Raw genomic sequence first — 18,861 nt, forward strand, 5'->3', positions numbered from 1 at the left:
AGTGTGGCGTTGATGATCCGGTGTGTGTACTCTATTTCTGTGTTTTTAATGATTACAAAGGTGTCGTCCACATATCTGACCCAGAGTTTCAGTTGAATTTGTGGTAGGACTGTTTGTTCTAATCTTTGCATTACAGCTTCTGCTATGAGTCCAGAGATGGGTGAGCCCATGGGTGTGCCGTTGACTTGTTCATATATTTGGTTGTTGAATGTGAAGCACAGGTCCAGTAGTTTGAGTATGCAGTCTTAGTTGATAGGTTCACTGTCTTGTTGTCTGTTCCGTGTGTCCAGTAGGTTGGCTATTGTTTCTCTGGCTAGAGTTTTGTCGATCGAGGTGAACAGTACCGATACATCGAATAAGACCATAGTTTCTTCCTTGTCTATGTGTATATTTCTGATGTCCAATAATTCCTGTGTTGACTGTATAGAGTGTCTGTCTGGATCCGCTGGTCAGGTGTTTCAGTTTCTGCTGTAGTTCTTTAGCCAGCTTGTGTGGTGGTGTCCCTGGTAGTGATACGATGGGTCTGAGTGGGATGTCTGGTTTGTGCACTTCGGGTAGTCCATAGAATCTGGGGGTGTTGTTGCTTTCAGGTTTCATTCTCTGTAGGTCAAACCTGGTTCATCCACTGATTCAATCAACAAGCACATCGACCTGGACCCAATATACCGGCCGCTGCAGTGGACAGCTGAAACTGACAACCGGAAGCGGCCGATTCAAACCACTATAAATGCCAGAGAAAAGATCACCAAAGTGCTTCACAGGAGGCTCCCAAGCACTGAGGATGTCACCTAAACAGGGGACGAAACGTCTGCGACACAAATTCCCAGCTCGGCGAACAGAACCACAACAGCATACCTCTGTTTACTTGTTCCATATTACTTAATGTGGCAAATAATTCAAAACTAGAGTCTGTATTAGATTTGTGAGGATAGATGGGGAAGGCACAAGATTATTGATGCTTCATTTGTAGGGTGAAAAATATGTGACATGGGGAAATCATTTTTCTTCAGGTTTCATTGTCTACATGACATGACTAAACCTGAGGAGTCAAACTCTATAAGATTATGCTGTGTTTGTGTTTTAAGTGCTGTAGTACACTTAAGACTAGATCTACCAATTAGGAGATCCAAAGGACAATGTTTAGAAAACTCAATTGATGTAACATCATTATAAATAAGTTTTTGATCTTATTTTTGAAAGACTGAGGAGTGTTTTAAGTAACGTCATAATCAATAGCACAACACTATTCCCTTTCTCTCGACCTTTGCTTTGCATTTAGTTCGATGCAAGTCTTGTGACAGAGCAGCTGTCTCAACTTCCTCACAAACAGTGCACAGCTGAGGTAGTCTTAGACCTCTCCGCGTATGTTAGTTCAAAGTTGAATAGCACCCAGCTTTGTTTACCAGCACTGTTTTAGTTTCACTAGAGCATGAATCAGGGTTGTCGTCAAACCATGTTCTAATTTGTGAGACAGGTGATATGTCTGGTCTTTGTTTAAAGATTGGCTAAAGTTATGAAGCAGCCTTGACCTCAGCCTCTACAACTTGACATGAACAGGTTTTTTATAACATCAAATAAGTCTGGCAACTAACAGTACAAAGGCCCAATCAAAATTCAGGACAGCTTTCAACTTTCCAACTGCAGATTGATATTCAGATGCCCAGTCTTCTGAAGCTTGAATTTCCAAACATAGTTAACTCTTTCCCCCTTCAAGTACTTCTCTTTGGAGTGCAAAGAGTGATGCAGTTCAACTGAAAGGGAAAAATAATTGAAATAATAGTTAATAAGCCCTATTACAGTTCTGATTCAGATGAGGCTTTCTCCATTGTCTGTTTAATACACTGGTTTTCGTGGGGTCAGTTTCCTGTTTTTAGATTAGATTCTCTACGGTGTAGAAACAGGCCCTTTGGCCCAACAAGTCCACACCGACCCTCCGAAGAGTAACCCACGCAAACCCGTTTCCCACTGACTAATGCACCTAACACTGGGCAATTTAGCATGGCCAATTCACATGACCTGCACATCTTTGGACTGTGGGAGGAAACTGGAGCACCCAGAGGAAACCCATGCAGACACTGGGAGAATGTACAAATTCCACACAGACAGTCGCCCAAGGCTGGAACCGAACCTGGGACCCTGGCACTGTGACACAGCAGTGCTAATCATTGAGCCAACTCTTCCTCTGCTTCTGTAATACAGAATATTACACTTGCCTTTTTGAATGTGTATGCTTGCACTCAGCTTTTAGATCCAATTTCAGTGAAACTGCTTCTTCTTTGGTTGCAAACCAGCAGGACCCCCAGCTAGCAGCGATGCCAATTGACTTCTCGTTTTTAGTAATAGAAGATGTCATTCTAAAATGTGTTAGGAAATAATGGTGACGCGAGTAGTTGATTTATGTCCAAATAAGGTACCTACTGGAAAAGTAATGATAATCACCTCTATATTTTTCTCAGGACTGTTGAATGTCTTGGCAAGTTACTGCAGATATCTTCTGCATATAAACTGACATTTTCCCAGCTACCATTAGTTCTGAGGAAGGGTCACGTAACCCGAAGTGTTAACCCTGATTTCTCTCCACAGATTCTGCCAGGCTTGCTGGGCTTTTCCAGCAATGTCTGTCTATTTTTGGACCTAGAGCTGTTTGGTATGAAGATCCAAATAGTATTTCAATTCACTTTAAACATGTAAAGTTTATGGCTTCCTCTGGGCAATCTTAATATTTTATAATTACAAGAAATAAGCTATAAATATCATCTGGCCTGCACATGACTCCAGATTCAAGAATATTTGTTGTTGTCCCAGTTAAGAATGGGTATAAAATGCTGGCTCCACTGACAATGTCCACATCTTACAAGCAAATTTAAAAAAAAAACTATTTGTATGTTTTTCACCCTGTGCACCCCTTAACAGACAAAACTGTGGAATGATACAGCACAGAAAGAGGCAAGTCAGCTGAACTGGATAATTGAAAAATCTAGCAAATTGGTTCCAAAGCTCCCTGCAAATTTTCTGCCTTCAAAGTTTTGTTCAGTTCACTTTTTTGAACGTTATTGTAGGATATGCGATGTGCTTTCAGGCAGTGCCTTCCGGATCATAACAGCTCATAATGTGAAAGTTTCCTTTCTCAGGTCTCCTCTGGTTCTCTTTACCAATTATTTTAGATATGAATTGCCCAGTTGCTGACTCTGCTGTCACTGGAAAAGTTTGTTTTTCCTTATGTGTTACATCAAACTCTTTGTAACTTTGAGAACCTCTGTCAAGTCTTTCATAAGCTTCTCTGCTTTAAGGATGACAGCCCTTGTTTGTTTGTTCTCTCTGTGGGACCACTATTCATCCCTGGCATGATTCTAATCAGTCTCCTCTGCGTCCATTTTAATATCTTGACGTCCAGAGTTGGTCACTACTGCTGATGCCAAGTGAGTGTTTTCATAACTTGTTTTTGTACCCAACAGCTCTAAAATCAAGGATTCTGTGTCATTATATGAGCATTCTTAACTTGACCTACTACCTTCAAAGACTTGTCAATATACAGGTTCAGGCCTCTTATAATTTAGTTTGTAATGCATTTTAAGATTCTACCTACAAAAAAAATTATTACACTTCTGTATTAAATTTCACCCAGTATGTTTCTGCCTATTTTGCCAGTCTGTGTGCAAATGCCTAGCGTAGGTTGCTATTCTAGTCACTGCTTTCAACGTTTTGAGGTTCCTGTCATATGTAAGCTTGGAAATTAGTACCCTCTGCATTCAAGCTCAAGTCACTAATATATGTCCAAGAAAATGTTTCTGGATCCTATGCCAGATTCTGGTGGATATCGGTGGATAAATTAAGAAGCTTGATGCCATCCAGGACAAAGTAGCCCATTTGACTGGCACTGCGTCCACTCCCTCCACTATCAATGCTGCTACTCCTATCTACAAGATGCACTGCAGAAATTCACCACAGATCCTTGGACAGTTCCTTCCAAACCTATGACCACATTCATGTCAAAAGACAAGGGCAGCAGATACACGGGAACACTACCACTTGAAGTTCCCGCTCCAAGCCACACAATTCTATCTCTATTCCTTTACTGTCATTTGGGTCAAAATTGTGGAATTCCATCCCTAAATGATATTGTGGGTCAACCCACAGCTTGTGGACCGCAACAGTTCCAGAACGCAGCTCACCACCACCTTAAGGGCAACTAGAAGCGGGCAATAAATGCTGGCTAGCCATCCCATGAATCATGTTTGTTTAAAAATCATTCTAGTCTAAAGAGCAGTTGCTTCATGCTGTCATAACCAGTTTTGAATAGTGCAGTCACTGACATCCAATGTTGCTAAAAAGTATTATGTGGTACTATTTCACACATGTTTGAAAGCCCAAATGCAGATTGTCCTCATCAATCCTCCTCTGCATCTCATAAAGTAACATAGATAAAATAGCACTTCATGCTGTATAAATCTTGGAACTCTGAGCTAAATAAATGTATTATTTTTAATAAAATAATATTAAACAATTGATTATACAAATATTTCTTTCCATGTTGTGTTCTGAAATTATATTTCAATTATGGAGTGGGACTTCAGGTTAAACAGATTGTAATGTAGCACACAAGGTCTCTTGATAATGCACTATGAAATAAATCCTTTTTTGTGAGCATTCTTTGCTGCAGAAACCAGCATTCTGTGAAAATGTAATGTTTAGGACCCACTCCATTCCAAGGTATTGTCACCTCTGGTTGTTGCAAAATAAGAGATGTGAGATTCTGTTCGCTAACAGGGGTGGGGCTAGTTGCAAAGCTTTCAGTGAGTCACTCAGAACAGTTCAAGGATCACCATAAAGAGTTACAGGCAATGTGACTAGAAGTCAAGTGAGTATGAGACAGAAGCAAACTCAGTGTTGGGTGATATTGCTTGCAGTTGTATTGCTGGGAAGGTGACTGCATTACCTTACAGGAGATACACTGAGAAGTCCCAAGAATGGATGGATTTCACTCTGCTGTTAGAAAGCAAGAATAAATTTGAAAGTTAGTAGACAGCTAAGCTATAGAAAAATCTCGGTAGCTTTTGCTTTACTCCAAAAGATGACTATTTAAACAGAATTTAAGTCCACACACTCCATGAAGTTCTCCTCTCGCTGATTCATAACTTCCTTATGATATACAATTCATTTAACTTCCAGGCGTACTTTTTATAGTATGCCCAATAGTTTTTAGAATTTGTGGTTTTCTTTGTAAATTAATCCGAGCTAATTGCTGCTGTTTCGATTTGGAGATCTCTCCACCCCATCTATTTTAAAACAACGATATTAATCCTCAGTCTTGTTTTCATTGACACATTTTGTTGAGTGTATGTTATCACATCGTGACTTAGCACTTACTTGGTGTTGCTCCTCGAGTATTTTCATTAAGAAAATTGCTGTCTCTACCTTCTCACCCAAAGTAATAGTCTCCACAGTGAAAGTACTTTTTAACTGCTATTTTGACCTTTTTAGTCGCTTAAGCTAAAGGACAACCGTTTACCTTATGTTCCTGGCATCTCCCAATGATGTAAATTTTAAGATGTGATGCTCCAGTTTTAATTTTTTCCAATGTTTTGTTCACCCGAATAATATCTTCCATTTTGGGACTTTTCATCATTGAACTCCAATTTGCATTTTCTAGACTGGAACCTGGTCTTGTTTGGGTCCCCTAGTCAAATCAGCTGTCCAGTTAGGTTGTTACAATTCTTTCATCTCCATTTTGGAAGCCACTGTTTCTGTTTGAGCGCTACTTTGGCTAATAACAATGGGGTAAACATTTTCCAAGTAAGATTGCTGATGCTAAGTGACACTTGATCCAACCTGCCTCGTTTCTAGTCCAGTGTATTTAAAAGCTCCAGCTGCCTGTCTTAGACTTTTGAACTCTGCTTTGAACCCATTTCTGACAGTGTTTCCAAATACACTACTCCCATTCCACAGAACATCACCAACATGAATCAGAAAGATGCCTGAAAGCTGCCCTTCCTGATTCCAGTAAAACACAACAGGCCAATATTTATTTAACTGAAAACAACCCTGTTTTAATAAGACAGATCTTTACTGAGAGATGCTAAACTTTAGCGATATTGTTTACACCATATACCTATGTAACAACCAGAGTATCTTCACTGCATTTGACATCTGTTTTGGAGGGTAAAGAAACACTTCCTCCTTAAGCTAACCTCCCTACTGAAATATAGCTTTAATATCAATTGATCTATAGTCTCAAGCATTTGTACCCAACAAAGCCAAAAAAAAATTTACACTTCTGTCTTGATCCCTCAATTTTACTTCACGTTCACATGTCACTAGTAATGCTTCACTCTTACTGATCCTATCAAGGGACATGTTTTAAGACCATAAGACATAGGAGTGGAAGTAAGGCATTCGGCCCATCGAGTCCACTCCACCATTCAATCATGGCTGATGGGCATTTCAACTCCACTTACCTGCATTCTCCCCGTAGCCCTTAGTTCCTTGTGACATCAAGAATTTATCAATCTCTGCCTTGAAGACATTTAGCGTCCCAGCCTCCACTGCACTCCGTGGCAATGAATTCCACAGGTCCGCCACTCTCTCTGGCTGAAGAAATGTCTCTGCATTTCTGTTCTGAATTTACCCCCTCCAATTCTAAGGCTGTGTCCACGGTCCTAGTCTCCTCGCCTAACGGAAACAATTTCCTAGCGTCCACCCTTTCCAAGCCATGTATTATCTTGTAAGTTTCTATTAGATCTCCCCTTAATCTTCTAAACTCCAATGAATATAATCCCAGGATCCTCAGCCGTTCCTCGTATGTTAGACCTACCATTCCAGGGATCATCTGTGTGAATCTCCGCTGGACACGCTCCAGTGCCAGTATGTCCTTCCTGAGGTGTGGGGACCTAAACTGGACACCGTACTCCAAATGGGGCCTAACCAGAGCTTTATAAAGTCTCAGTAGCACAACGGTGCTTTTATATTCCAGCCCTCTTGAGAAAAATGACAACATTGCATTCGCTTTCTTAATCACGGACTCAACCTGCATGTTTATCTTTAGAGAATCCTCGACTAGCACTCCCAGATCTCTTTGTACTTTGGCTTTATGAATTTTCTCACCGTTTAGAAAATAGTCCATGCCTGTATGTTTTTTTCCAAAGTGCAAGACCTCGCATTTGCTCACATTGAATTCCATCAGCCATTTCCTAGACCACTCTCCCAAACTGTCTAGATCCTTCTGCAGCCTCCCCACTTTCCTCAGTACTACCTGCCTGTCCACCTAACTTCGTATCATCAGCAAACTTCGCTGGAATGCCCCCAGTCCCTTCATCCAGATCATTAATATATAACGTGAACAGCTGTGGCCCCAACACTGAACCCTGCGGGACACTGCTTGTCACCGACTGCCATTCCAAAAAAGTACCTTTTATCCCAACTCTCTGCCTTCTGTCAGACAGCCAATCCTCAATCCATACCAGTAGCTCACCTTGAACACCATGGGCCTTCACCTTATTCAGCAGCCTCCCATGTGGCACCTTATCAAAGGCTTTGTGGAAGTCTAGATAGACCACATCCACTAGGTTTCCCTGGTCTAACCTACTTGTCACCTCTTCAAAGAATTCCAACAGGTTTGTCAGGCACGACCTCCCCTTACTAAATCCATGTTGACTTGTTCTAATCCGACCCCGCTCTTCCAAGAATTTAGAAACCTCATCCTTAATGATGGATTCTAGAATTTTACCAACAACCGAGGTTAGGCTAATTGGCCTATAATTTTCCATCTTTTGTCTTGATCCTTTCTTGAACAAGGGGGTTACGACAGCCATCTTCCAATCATCCGGGACTTTCCCTGACTCCGGTGACTTTTGAAAGATCTCAACCAACGCCTCCACTATTTCCTCAGCCACCTCCCTCAGAACTCTAGGAAGTAGCCCATCGGGGACAGGAGATTTATCAATTTTAAGACCTTTTAGCTTTTCTAGCACTTTCTCTTTTGTAATGGCAACCATACTCAACTCAGCCCCCTGACTCCCTTTAATTGTTGGGATATTATTCATGTCTTCCACTGTGAAGACTGACGCAAAGTACTTATTAAGTTCTCCTGCTATTTCCTTATCTCCCATCAGTAGGCTTCCAGCATCAGTTTAAAGTGGCCAATGTCTACTTTTGCCTGTCGTTTGTTTCTTATACATTGAAAGAAACTTTTACTATCATTTCTAATATTACTGGCAAGCCTACCTTCATATTTGATCCTCTCCTTCCTTATTTCTCTCTTTGTTATCTCTGTTTGTTTTTGTAGCCTTCCCAATCTTCTGATTTCCCAGTGCTCTTGGCCACTTTATAGGATCTTTCTTTTTCTTTAATACATTTCCTGACTTCCTTTGTCAGCCATGGCTGTCTAATCCCTCCCCGGATAATCTTTCTCTTCTTGGGCATGAGCCTCTGTACAGTGTCCTCAATTATACCCACAAACTCCTGCCATTTTTGTTCTACTGTCTTCCCCACTGGGCTCTGCTTCCAGTCTATTTTTGTCAGTTCCTCTGTCATGCCCTTATAATTATTTAACTGTAACACCATTACATCCGATTTTGCCTTCTCTCTTTCAAACTTCAGACTGAACTCTATCATATTTTGATCGCAGCTTCCTAAGTGTTCCCTTACTTTAAGATTTTTTTATAAAGTCTGGTTCATTACATAGCACTAGGTCCAGAATAGCCAGTTCCCTTGTGGGCTCCATGACAAGCTGTTCCAAAAAGCCATCCTGCAAGCGTTCTATAAATTCCCTTTCTTTGGATCCACTGGCAACATTATTTACCCAGTCCACCTGCCTATTGAAGTCTCACATGATCACCGTGACCTTGCCTTTCTGACACGCCTTCTCTATTTCCCGGTACATGTTGCGCCCCTGGTTTTCATTACAAATCCACCTACTTAATATGGCTGGTTGTCCTCTATCTGGCAACTCTTGCGTACACCCCAAATTTTGTCCAGCTGTGTTGTTTGCCATCTTTTTATTTTCTTCTAGTTTGTTCGTGGCCACTAAGACATCCAAATCTCATAGCCTGTTTCTTGTTGTATTCTTTGTTCTGCATTTCTTGTCCTCGTTAAACTATGCCCCCACCCTGTTTTCTGTCCCGTGTAGGACTGCAACTGATCGACTTCCCTTTCCCTATTAACTTTCGTAAGGATATGTTTGCTCCCAGCCCTACTGTTTGAGCTTACACTGTGTTTCTTGTCTTCCATCTTTGTATTTAATGTCGCCAATCCATGGGCCTAACCACTTGCCCTTCATCTGTACAGGTACAAAAGGCTTTTATAGAAGTTATAATTTACATGATGAACCATTTCAGTTGAGTACTTTCATCTTGGATAGAATTGATTTGCTGTTGATGAAATTGGAATTGGCCACTTATAACATCATGTGCATTTTATTCTCCTTTTGACCTTTCTTCTTGCTAATTACTTGCCGTCATTTTGTGAAGATGGTGGCTCTCAAAGTGGATACGTTTCTGTGAATGCTAACTACTTGTTCCTGACTCATCAGTGATTCGTCATTTGTGAGTTTAAGCAGAGACTGTCAGGAGACTTTATTAGATGTCCACATGTGCTTAGCTTGGGTAGGTGTCTGGTTATTGCTTGAATGAATTGTTCAGTTTTTTTATTCTTTGCAGTAAAACCATCTGCATATTCCTTTTTTTATAAATTGTGCTATTATTAATGGCTGAAAACCTCTTGCAAAGACTGTAACTCCAACTTGTATTTTACTCCTTAACTCTAGAGTTATTAAAATCATTGCTGTGCTTAATATTGAATAATACCAGTCGAACTGGGGAGCAGATGTAAAACTTGACTCTGGTTTTACTCTCTCCCACTTTGCAATGTTTTTCTCATGTCTCACTAGCATAATGCGCCAGAAGTCATGTCTTACTATTCCTAGAGTTGCAAGAACTGTGAAGATTTAATGAAGGTCCCAAATTGCTTCTGACTGCTACCCAGGATAAAAGCAAACCCCAACTTGTTGCTTCAATGACCGTGAGAGTAAGTCTCCTTATTGTAGCACACTTAACAAGAACAACAAAATAAAAGGATTTATAGTTTATGGAACTTAAAGTTTACCCCATTTAATATTCCCATGCACCCAAAGCAAAGGAGATAAAGCCCAAATGTTATAAAAGAAGTGGACTGAAAAAAAATGTTAATTTCTATACTACCACTTCAAATCTCAAAATGGGTTTATTTTATTATCCTTTCAATTTTTTGATGATACTATAATCTTTGTACACATAGTAACGTTCAGCATTCGGTGAATTGATTGCTTGGTTGGACCTAGATGCTTTAAGAATGTAAGAACTAGAAGGAGGAGAATGCAATTCAGACCCTTGAGCCTGCTCCATCATTTAATACAATCGCATCTTGGCCTTCACTCCACTTCCCAGACTGGTCTCCATAACCTTTTAACCTAAATAATGCTTCTAGAGTTTGGTTCTTCTCAATAAAGGTCTGTCTTTTAAAAATATGTGATGTTCTACTGAATTCAAGAGGGGCAGTTTTCAAGTATCTTTATGATTTAGTAATTAAAAATCTATCTTTCTCAAATTTATTCAATCTCCTGGCATCCCCTACATTCTAAGATAGTGAATTCCCCAGATTCACAACTATTTGAAGGAAGTAATTTCTCCTCCTCTTCTTTGTAAATCTGTTACTCTTTATCCAAAAGCTATGACCTCTCTTCTGGATTGGCCTACATGAGGAAACATCCTATTTATGCCTACCTCATCAATCCCCTTCAGCATCTTATGTGTCAATTAGATCTCCTCTCATATTTTTCTAAACTGTTCAGTATCCCTTCGTAAGACACATCTCTCATCTCTAGAATCAATCTCTTTATTGTGTTTATGGGTTTAGCATCTTCTGAATGTAGTTTACTCTTCTATTGATGGAAAATTGGATAACATAATTTTGCAGAGTGGGGAGAGAGAAATTTTTGCAGCCAGCTCCTGTCGATTTCCTTACTTCTCTGTTTCATTGTCCTCTGAAGCTGTGTTAAACTACAGACATTTTCTAATCAACTTGTTCAGTGGTGGTAGTGGATATCTGTCTGGAGTATGTGGGATTTGAATCCAGGCTTCTTGGCTCAGAGTTTGAGACCACTGTGCTGCAAGAGCCCCTACCACAGCCTTACTAATTGGTGAGTTGTTACTGTGTTGAGCTGTCTTGATCCCACAACAAGTGGTGCCAGTTTGTCTGGATTTAGTGTTTCCCTAAAAGTAAAATTCTCTCATGGATTAGGTTTGCCTGTGTTTACCAGCTGCAAAAAACTACTTTTCTCCGCTTTTTAGAAGCACAGTTCATTGTTCTTCTTTTCAGTACATAGTCATTTACACATTCCCTGATTTATATATGTCTTTAAAATGCGGCAGTAATTTTATTGGCCATTTTTTAATAATAGTGATATGCTTGGTTAATCTTGGGTTGTTTTTCTTCATCTACTTGAGTAGGGAGACTTAGTGTTTGATCACCTAACTTGAGATTGAGATTATCCCAGTATTTTCGAACAATGATGGCTTGAAAATAAAATTGCATGATTGAAGTTTCCAATAATCCTGGTTTTGTGATCATTATTAATGTATCAAAATTAGACTTGACTAACATGCAAGATAACAGTTGAGAGTATGGTGCTGGGAAAGCACAGCAGGTCAGGCAGCACCCGAGGAGCAGGAGAATCGACATTTCGGGCAAAAGGCCACCTTCAGGAATTCCTGCTGAAGGGCTTTTGCCCAAAACGTTGATTTCCCCCTACTCCTCGGATGCTGCCTGACCTGCTGTGCTTTTCCAGCACCACTCTCTTGACTCTGATCTTCAGCATTTGCAGTCCTCACTTAATCTATGCAAGATAACAGGATGAACTCTGAGTGTTATAGAGATGTAGAGCATGGAAACACACCCTTTGGTCCAATGCATCCATGCTGACCAGACATCCTAAATTAATCTTATCCCATTTGCCAGCCCTCTAAACTCTTCCTATTCATGTACCTATCCAGATACCTTTTACATGTTGTAATTGTACCAGTCTCCTCCTCCACCTCTGGCAGCTCATTCCATACACTCAGCACCCTTTGCGTGAAATAACTGCCCTTTCGGTCCATTTTAAATATTTCCATTTGAAAGATTTGGGTGCATTTAGTCAAAATTCTTTAAGTTATTCCAATCAGCAACAAGCTGTGAGTATTTCGTAACTCCAGCATACATGTCGCTTTTTAGTGATGCTTTCCTAATACTCCAGACTGGAATCTGTTTGGGTGCCCAGTCAAATCAGCTGCCCAATTAGATTGTCACAATTCTTCCTTCTCCAGTTTGGGAGCCAGTGTTTTTGTTTGAGCACTATTTTGACTAATAGCAATGGGGCAAACATTTTCCAAGTAAGATTGCTGATGCAAAGTGACACTTGATCCAACCTGCCTCATTTCCAATCCAATGTATTTAAAAGCTCTAGCAGCCTGAAGTAAGACTTTTGAACCCTGCTTTTAAGTCATACCATTCTGCCCTGCATATTTTACTTACATTGCAAACTCGTGAAAATCTCTATTTTGAATAGAAACTACTTTGGCAATCTTGTGGTACTGTAACTTGTCCAACATCCAGAGGTGACAATGGCTGATTTCCAGAGCATAACATTCTATAATTATAATTTAGAGCATCGATGTACCTAAATTAATTGGACAACTCCTGTCATTTTGGTTGATCTAATCAATGTAAAAATAAAAAGGAAGCTACCTCCACAGCTTAAAAATATAGGCTGATCTATTTTCATTAGTTGAAAAAAGTTAATCTTAAAAGCGCGCTAGCTGAAATAATGCAGGCATGGCAAGTTGCTTTCATCATAGCAAAATATCCCAAAGTACTTCACAGGAGAATTCCCAAAGAAAATTTAAAAACAAGTTATGGGGCAGTTGACTAAAAGCTTGGCCAAAGACATGGATGTCACGAGCATCTTGAAGGAACAGAGAGAGTAAAGAAGCAGAGAGATTTAGGGAGGACCAGTGAAATTTGCGTATTCTGAAAAGGTGACAAATGGTGGGGATCTCTGGGTGTTATAAGGCGAGTGGAGGTTATTGAGACAAGGTCCCATAGACCGAAGGGTCCTTATGGATGGATTTGAATTTCAAAATGAAAGCCGGGCGGTCATGTGGATTAGCACGAGAAGGAATGAATGAAGCCTTGGTGCAATTTTGTGATGTGGTTTGGAGAGTTGGCATATACTCCAGCTTTTAAGGAGACTGCTTTATTCAAAGTTATTTCAATGAGTTAATTTTACTCGCCCATCTTCTGTTACTTATAGGATGCATTTCATTTGAGGTTGCCATTCATTTTGTGCAAAACAGCTATAAATTACATCACAATTCTAGGTTAGCCTGTACTGATTTGGATTTTTATGCTATATTCAGGTGATGTGGGGAAATTTGATTGGGGGGGCGGGGCTTGCATGAAAATAGATCAGCCTATATTTTTAAGCTGTGGAGGTAGCTTCCTTTTTATTTTTACGTTGATTAGATCAACCAAAATGACAGGAGTTGTCCAATTAATTTAGGTACATCGATGCTCTAAATTATAATTATAGAATGTTATGCTCTGGAAATCAGCCATTGTCACCTCTGGATGTTGGACAAGTTACAGTACCACAAGATTGCCAAAGTAGTTTCTATTCAAAATAGAGATTTTCAGAGTTTGTAATGTAAGTAAAATATGCAGGGCAGAATGGTATGACTTAAAAATGAGAACTGAACTACATTTAGCTCAATTGATCTCCCATTTATGCTGTTTCAACTGAAGCCCATAGTTAATCTTGACTCTCTTCCACAGCACTGCAAAAAAAATCAACTCATCCTCTTCAGTTTACTTTTTAACAAGCTGACCATTCTCCGGTTGAAGGAAATTTATGGCTGTCCCTTATGAATTTCATTTGTTAATTCGCCATGATTTTTGAAGTCCATATAAACCACAGTCGCTGCTCTGCCTGATAATATTGTGAAATGATTAGGAAACATTATTTTTTGTTGTCATTGTACTCTGGCCCATGCGACAGACCCTCTTCCCCACCCCCCCCCCTCTCCCAATCAGTGGTGTGCTTTGGTACCCAGAACTTACTGTCTGGGGATAAATCATAGATACTGCTGGTGCATGCCTGATCTTCTCCCTTTTGCTCACCACCAAAACCTGATATCTCTAGTATTGGCAAGTTTGCTGAAATGCCTAGTCTGTATTAAAACATTCCCAGGACCCAATGGCTCTCTTTCTCCAGCTTGAAGAGGAGTCCTGTTGGACTCAAAACATGAGTTTTGTATGTCTATCCACAGATGCTGCCAGATGTGCTGACTATTACCAGCACTTTGTTTCTATTTCACATATCCAGCATTGCTTTACTTTTATATTTAGCTTTTATAATCTGTAGAATTTATGCCTTTTCTGCCTATTATTTATAGAGGTTAACTATTTTGATGTATTAATTGAATGTATTTAATTTCTACCTAAACAATTACCCATTCATCAGAAAACTGTTAATGTTTAATTCTATCCTCAACTACAGACTGCTAAAGGCAAAGTTGCCATAGTCCCAGAGGACCATAGGGCTGCTGCCTCATTAAAGAGGGGACACCTGGTGGTGGGGGTTGAGAAGGAGAGTGCGTTATGGTAACCTCAGCCGGTGCAGGAACTGAACAAATGCTTTTGGCGTTACTCTGCATTCGAAGGAAGCCAGGAGAAAGTGAGGACTGCAGATACTGGAGATCAGAGTCAAAACGTGTGGTGCTGGAAAAACACAACCAGTCAGGCAGCATTTGAGCAGCAGGATAGTGGACGTTTTGAGCATAAGCTCTTCATCAGGAATGGGGAGGGAGGGTGTCAAAGGGCATGAGAGATAAATGGGCGGGGGGGAAGGTAGCTGGCAACATGATAGGTAGATGAAGGTGGGGCGTGATGGTAATAGGTTGGAGTGGAGGTTGGAGCAGATAGGTGGGAAGGAAGATGGACTGGTAGGACAGGTCAAGAGGGCAATGCTGAGTTGGGTGATTGGATCTGGAATAAGGTGGGGGAAGGAGAGATGAGGAAATTGGTGAAATCGACATTGATCCCATGTGGTTGCAGGGTCCCAAGATGGAAGATGAGGTGTGCTTCCTCCAGGCATCAGGTGGCTAGAATTTGGCGGTGGAGGAGGCCCAGGACTTGCACATCCTTGGCGGAGTGTAAGGGGAGGTTTGAAGTGTTCAGCCACACGGCAGTAGGGTTGAATAGTGCGTGTGTCCCAGTACAAGTAAGCTGTCTAGCTTACTGACCCCTGATTATAAAATGTTCTCCCTAAAATGATCAAAAAAACTACTTTCATGCATGTTACTGAAAACGGTAAAGTGCCCCATCTGTCCATACTCTTGTGCTGTGCTGAATAATACTGTGGCTCCTTTCACTATAGGCCCATCGTATGGACCCATCTGTCAATAAGACAATAATTCAATTGCTGTGAGGTGACTAAATCAGTTGTAAGAGGCTCAGTTTCACGAGTTGTGAAAGTGTTGATGGTTAATTAGTGCCTGAATATCTGCTGCTTCTACTTTGTTTCAAAGTAAAATAATAGAGTTGTTGCTTGAATGTGGAACAGATTTTCTTAGTGTCTGTATTTTCTTAAAATTTTGAAACTTTACCCTTTTTGGTCCACTTTTTCAGTTATCTTCCTTTTATGTTGCCTTTGTAGGGATTCTTGGTGTAGTTTTGCAACCAAAACACCATTCAGGAAATTATTGCTTGGTGACATGCAAAGGACGGCCTTTTACTGCTTCACAACTGGACAAAAGTATGTATGGGGCAGAGATAAATGTTAATTGCTTTCATTAGATAATGAGTATTTGGCAGCATTCAGATGGTGTGGATTGTGGATCAGCAGGAGACTTGGCAACTTCATTCTCTCTGAAGGTTTCAGAGGCTTGGAATTGCTGAAGATGCATGTGACTATTCATTTGTGGCAGAACACATTGTCCAAAACCCATAAGTTTGTGCCTTGAAAACTAATAAAATACCATTTTGTATTTTGAGATTCATTCACATGTGATCACTGCTATCTTTATTCATTATGTTTCGCTAACTTTTGATGCCAACTTTTCAACTTAATGATTCAATATTATTCATTTACTGTTATTTGTACTTGAAGTTGCCTGTTCCATCTTTTTGTATATCCCAGCATAGCTAAACTAGTCAAATATTGAAAAAAATAACTTCCAGCCGCATACTGACTAATCTCTAAATTTTTTTTTATTCTTTTAGCTTAATGTTTCTTTTTAGCATGCATTTTATTGAACAAAACTTTCCATTTTGGTCACATTGCATTTTTAAAATTGCATTTAAAACTGTGAATTGCACAGTTAGTAAATATACAAATTTGGTCATACTGAACCAAAGAAGATGGATCAGACATTGATTTGTTTTTATCCATGTTTTGTTACAAAGTGTAACTGTTGTTTTACCCCTTCCTCTGCCCTCATTCCAGGAAGATATGGCCTAGTTACCTTGGTTATTCAACTGTTGCTGTTTCTTTGCATCTATATCAAAATGTCAGATGTAATCATGCAATTTCAAAACTACTTAGTAAGGCTGATTCCTTGGATTACTCCTGGAACTTTTTGGGTTATCTGGTTCCTTGGAGGTTACGGATAGCTCCCCTCCTTTCTAAATTGACACCATCCTGACAAAAAGACAACAGCAACAGAAGTGCAGCAACCAGGCAATAAGAGGTGTTCGTTATTCCAGATTAGATGCTAGCAAATGAACGTTTTTCCACTCCCTGTGAGTTTGCCAAGCAGAAGCACTTTAAAGAGAGCTGATCCATCTTACTTTGAAATTTGTGATCAGTTCTTTTTATTTATTCCTGAGGTGGTGAGAGATTGTGGCAGCCCGGAATTTAGAGTGGGCTGAGAATGGCAGGGAAGCCTGAACCACACTAAATACCATTTTAAAGCAGAAGGTAATGCATCCTGCTTCATTGTGTACATGTAGATGGCTTTTTTTCTTTTCGTTAGTTGGTTTCTTTCAGAACAAAACACCTAAATCTTAAAGTTTGAAGTCCTCAGCGTGACAACTTTAACGAACAGCTGAATTAATAGATTTCTTGCAATCCAATTTAGTAGCTTTTTCATTGTGTCACCCACTGATTCAGGGACATTTGAAAGCGTATACAAAAGGACCTAATTATGGGAGTATTATTTAACAGTATTTACACCTGCAGTGGTCCCATATGGCATGCACTACAGCCATGGCTGCCATTGTGCAGGTTTTGGTTTTGGCACAGGAAAGACTGCTTTCAAAAGAGCATCTGTATCCTGTTTAGTGAAGATTGTTAACGAAGTAGCAAAACTTTGACTGCATGAACGTCAAGTTTTCTCTTCTGATGGTGAACATCAGTGTTAACTGACATCTCCATGGAAAAGAAAACATTTGCCATTATACAAAGGTTTTAGGGTTTTTCATCTTGCTACAATTGTGTTTGATATTATTGAAAAAGGTAATGATGTGTATGAACTATTAGACATCTATTTTCGGAATGCCAATATTAGTGCATCTTTTGAAAAAGCACCAATACCAGAGATTTCGGTGTGTAGTTGCTTAAAGTAAATCACAACAGGTTTATTTTGTGTCGTTTACCCATAAGTAAATCAAATGCAACTGAGGACCTTACCTTTCCCTCACTCTCTTGCATTGGTTACGAGTAATTTCAATTACACACAACTATGTATAAATCCACATTAGAGAGGCAAGTCTGCCAGAGTGGTGTGGAGCTAAGAGGATTTTCTTGTAATATGTTTGTGGTGATAATGAAATGTCTGTGTGTTGCTTAACATAGAAAGTAATTCAATTTCATCCTCCCAAGCTTTTGTTAGATCATAAAAGTGGCATGCTGTTGAGAGTACCCAGCCATGGTACAATTTGAATTCCTTGTCAACTGGCATTGCAGTAAATCACAATAAGCCAGCGCAAACTGCATGGAGCAAGTTAATGGGCAAAATGATCAAATAGTTGTTGTAAATGACCTACTTGTTTCAGACACTGAAGTTGTAGTTATGTTAGGGCACAAATATTCCATAGCTCTTGCTACTCAATGAGTGGCAAAAGAATGGTAGCACTTGTTGGTTATGTGCTTCATACAGGTGCATGTTGCCCATTGGCCAGTGGTTCTCTCTTTTTGCCTGAAAAGAGATAGAAGCAAGAAAAAAATGATGAGGGAAGAGGTAACCTTGACTGCTATGCACATGCCATTGCAAAGTTAGCTGCTGGTCAGAGAAGACTGCAGACTTTATTCTGAACCCACTGTGACTTGTAGTCTGACAAGTTGGCACCTGATGGTCATTGTGGGGTAATTGTGACAGGGGATGCTATGGTGTCAGATGTATTTGCTCTGATGCTCACTGAACTCTGACATATTGGTCTTCTATTTTGTAACAGTTGAACCTTAAATATTGGATTAATGTTGCTTTGGAACTAATACTGCTGATTAATTTTAACGTGACTTAACAACCCAGTGTAAAACTCTTAGCTTGTTCCTTGAGGATTTTAGGAAGTTCCTTTTTCAGTTTCCTTGTATTCAACTCATTCTATTGAGGTATTTCTAATTCCAGTATTTTTAATATCATTCCATTGGAATTAAAATGACGTTTTGGTGAATTACTGAATGATCAACTATTATAATATTAGGAGAAAGTAAATATGTAAATTAATTTAACTGAAACACTTTTTCATAAATTCAACAAATGCTAATAGAAACCAATGTAAAACTGAAAATAGAAAAGCTTCCAAGTTACTACTTGTTAGGATGCATGTTCTGTTCTGTACTCAGTCAACAAA

General features: G+C 39.8%; 1 protein-coding gene across 3 annotated transcripts in view; it reads left to right on the forward strand.

Annotated features, from left to right (window-relative positions):
• LOC122559523 (zinc finger protein 800-like) overlaps positions 1-18,861 on the forward strand; it is a 116,146-nt gene that overhangs the window by 38,664 nt on the left and 58,621 nt on the right. Inside the window, exons 2-3 of one of the 3 annotated variants that reach the window (XM_043709126.1) lie at positions 9,920-10,020; positions 15,725-15,823. The exons of 1 other annotated variant lie outside the window; for it this stretch is intronic. The gene's annotated coding sequence lies outside the window, so the exon portion shown is untranslated. The remainder of the gene's footprint in view (positions 1-9,919; positions 10,021-15,724; positions 15,824-18,861) is intronic. One more of the 3 variants, XM_043709125.1, reaches the window with a different exon arrangement.

This window comes from Chiloscyllium plagiosum, chromosome 19 (genome assembly GCF_004010195.1).
Source record: "Chiloscyllium plagiosum isolate BGI_BamShark_2017 chromosome 19, ASM401019v2, whole genome shotgun sequence".
Classification (NCBI taxonomy): Eukaryota; Metazoa; Chordata; class Chondrichthyes; order Orectolobiformes; family Hemiscylliidae; genus Chiloscyllium; species Chiloscyllium plagiosum.